Raw genomic sequence first — 3,837 nt, forward strand, 5'->3', positions numbered from 1 at the left:
TTTTCTAACCCTAAAAATGTTGATAACAAAATTTGTAATTTGTTGCTACCAGCAGGTAGATAGACCAACTATGGTATGAAAGGCATTGCAAATGCATTTTGTATGAATGTACTACAATTTACATTAGTGTACAAAGTGGATCACAAAAAAAAAAAATACATGTACTACTTTGTACTAACAACTTTTACGCCATTCCAATTAAAAGTAAGATTGCCTTCTCCCCAGGAATTCCTTAGTGCTGATGTGCAACAAGAAGTCAATCCTGCAGTCCTTATTCAGGCAGCACTCCCATTTAGATTGCAAGTCTTGCTAACTTAACAAAAACAGCTCACTATATTCAACACTCACTATAGCAGGATTTAGTGGTTAGGGAAGAGTTCTGCAAGACATAGCTGAGGCTCCCACAATTCCTAGGGAAGACTGGGGCCAGTTTGGCCCCTACCATGGGAAAAGCCTTGGGTTTCTCTAAGCTTTTAATTTTATGCCAGGAAGGGAAATAATTGGAGTCAAGTGGTACACTCCAATCACATCCTTCCCCCTAACTGTATACTTCTATCAGTACACAGAAAGAGAAAACAATGAACTGTACAACACTGCCTTTATGGTATAACTTACTGATAGAGTAAAAATGGAGTACTGAGTGCAAGTGAAATCAATAGTTTTTTCTTTATTGCAGCATAAACCCTTAATTTGCCACAATATTCAAACGTGTACAAGCACATGAAAATAGATTTAATTAGCTACCCTGATTTAAGATTGCTGGAAATCATCAAAATACAACACCAAAAACCAAAACTCAAGATTTATCAGAGCGGTGTACTTTCAACAGAGCCGTCCCTACCCATACACAAAGTACGCAGCTGCATAGGGCACCAGGAAATTTGGGGCACCAAATTTCCTGGTGTCCTGCGCAGCTGCGTGCTGCTCCAGCCCCTGCCCTGCCTCTTCCCCATGGCCCTCACCCCTGGTCTACCCCAGCCACACCTCTTCCCACCCCTGCTCTACCCTGCCCCCACTCCACCTCTTCCTCTGCTCTGCCCCAGCCCCGCCTCTTCCCACCCCACCCCCACTCCACCCCTTCTCCAAAGCCCCCACCCTGCTCCGCCCCCTCCCCAGCCCACCTCTTCCCACCCCTGTTCCACCCCAGTCCCACCGCCACTCCCCTGAGGACTGCAACAGGGCTGGGCCTGTACTCACTGGTGGCGGGAAGTGCAGTGATTTGGCCCCAGCCACGCCACCATTGAGTGCTGGAGAGCGGTTCCCCCCTGCCTCCCAAGCCAGTCCCCACCCCCGGAGGCCTGGGTCCCCACGCAGCCCCCCACGGATAGAATAGTTAGGGGTGGCCCTGACTTTCAACACTACTATAGTACAGAATGCTGGAGAATGAGAAAGTTTGACATGGCCAAATTGTCCTCATTCCATACAACCTGCCTCCGTATCTTTTGGCCAGAACAATCTCAAACCAAGATCTATTGATACAGTGCAGCCAAGAGGATCTGAGCACCATCATTGCCAGGAGGCATTGGAGATGGATTGGCCGTGTGCTTCAGATTGAAATTGGTTCCATCATCAGAATAGCATTAAGATGGACACCTGAAGGCAAGCGAAAACAAGGCCACCCAAAAACAACATAGCAAAGAGCTGTGGAAGCTGAGCTGAAAAACCTGGGGCACAGCTGGGGAACCATTGACAGACTTGCTAGAAACAGAGAGAAGTGGAGGAGCTTTGTCACTGCCCTAAACACGAGGTATAATGGAAACATGATGATGATGACTATTTCAAATTGCTATTATGATACAAAGTATTTGTTCTACATGTTCAACAAAAAATATTATTAGTGAACAACTGGAGAAGGTAACATTGCAAATAATACAATTTACCTGAACGTTCCAGGAGTCATTTAACTCCCCATCAAGCAGGCAAACTTCACAGTCCCTTTAACCACACCAGTGAGACTAACAGTATAGAACACATGAGAAACCTTGTACTAACTGTGTTTAATGTAACAATTTAATTAAACAGAAGCCAAATGAAAGTGCTTAATTTAGTTGGAGGAAGAAACACCTCTAACCCACAAACATCCTTTCGAAGTGTCTACTGTTAAGTATCCTATATTCTATTTTCTAATTTAATCTAGCATTGACACACCTGAGCGCTTTGCTTTTGTTTCTATGCAGTTCATTAAACTTAGGAAATTGAAAATTTTAAGCGGTTTTGATGCTTCATTTTCCTAAGTCCTTATTTGCATAGAAAGCAACACCTTGATCCAGTTTTGACCATATTAATATTTTCTGTAAATAGTTTCCAGGTAGCCTCATCTCAGGGAACCACATTCTTCCACAGTGTTTGGAGATTTCTGAATGAATTTGATCCAGGTTTTAATAATTATCTGGAATTAGTACTTCCTCCATAATAGAAAGCAAGGTAAGCCTGGCTCCATGCATCTTTACAAACTCAATAAAATTTCTGCAGATAACCTCACATTCACCAAGTCCCATGGCTGTTAGGTTCTTATAGCATTCAGCAATGCAAATGAGTTCATCATTCAGTGGCTGAAGTCCATTAGCACATACCACACACCACCAATTTGATCAACCTGGGGCAATCCATTCCAGTGTGACCTGGCATGGCTTTGCTTACTGCATGACCGAGTCAAGGTGTGTAACAGGATAACAGAGGTTTTTCCTCTGTATAAAAAGAAGTAGATAACAATATTGACTTTAGGGGAGTGCTTAACAAATGCATCCCAACTTTGCTTTTTAATTGTATGAATTATTTAATTTGTCCTGGATTTTCACTCACAACATCTATGCAAAGATGTTCAAGGTTAACGTGTTTCTCATATGAGGGGTCCAGCAGCAGTTCATCACTTACTTTGTAATAATTCCAAGCCAGTTGCCTAAGGCCATGGCACTGGTCATCAGCACAAAGAATTCCAGCAGGTGACACACAAGGACAGCTGCTCGTTTTTAGCAGTTTTAGAGTATCATTATTATTAGAAACAAGAATGGATCATCAACTGTATGTCAGTTTTGATGGATGATAATGCCTTGGAGTTTACAAAAACTACTGTCAGTGCTGATGCAAAATGGGCCTTGGAGACGTTTATAAAACTTGGCTTCACTGCTGAAATCAAACCTAATGTCCTGATGGAACAATTCACCAATTGAGAAAGGATGTCACAGGCAGCTTCTGCAGACTCAGTTCTACTATCAACCTTGAAGCTGACATACTGCAGATGATCAGCATGTCTCTTGATAATTTGCTGAATGAGATCAGGGTGAGTGGACTCTAAATAAGAAGTAGCTGGTTGGTTAAGCTCAAATTCAAACTTCCTCCACAAGTGAGGTATATGAAAAACTTCATTCCACCCTTGCCAAACAGAAGATCGCCATGCTCGATCTACTAAAGCAGGTACTGAAAAATATGTAAAACTAGATGGTGTGGCAGGGTTCCCCAGTTCATCAAGATTTGCAGGCAAGACTTGCCAAATGTTGATCGGTAGAAACAAATTTTCTGCTTTTTTGTTCTTTGTGGTGTTTGTAGAACTGGGTTCTCAACTTTAACAGTCCACCCAATTCTCTTCGTTCTGAGAGCAAACAATTTCAGGTACTAGAGAGGTGTGATGTAATTAAGCTACGAAGCTTTCTGTACGTTTTCAAGTACGGTAGATCACTGAGCATGCATGGGTTACATTATTAAATCAAAAGTTGGGAGTTTTTCATTTGCAGAACTCCCTGATATCCTGGGAGACTTGGTTAGTCTGCCCCTCACCCTAAAGGGCCCCTGATGGAGTGTCCATAAATCATTTCTCCTCTGCACTTCTTTCTCAGGGGC

General features: G+C 42.8%; 1 pseudogene; it reads right to left on the bottom strand.

The window, feature by feature from the left end:
• Window positions 1-2,222: 2,222 nt before the first annotated feature.
• LOC125636426 (F-box/LRR-repeat protein 21 pseudogene) lies at window positions 2,223-3,465 on the bottom strand (annotated as a pseudogene).
• Window positions 3,466-3,837: the final 372 nt, after the last annotated feature.

This window comes from Caretta caretta, chromosome 1 (genome assembly GCF_965140235.1).
Source record: "Caretta caretta isolate rCarCar2 chromosome 1, rCarCar1.hap1, whole genome shotgun sequence".
NCBI lineage: Eukaryota > Metazoa > Chordata > Testudines > Cheloniidae > Caretta > Caretta caretta.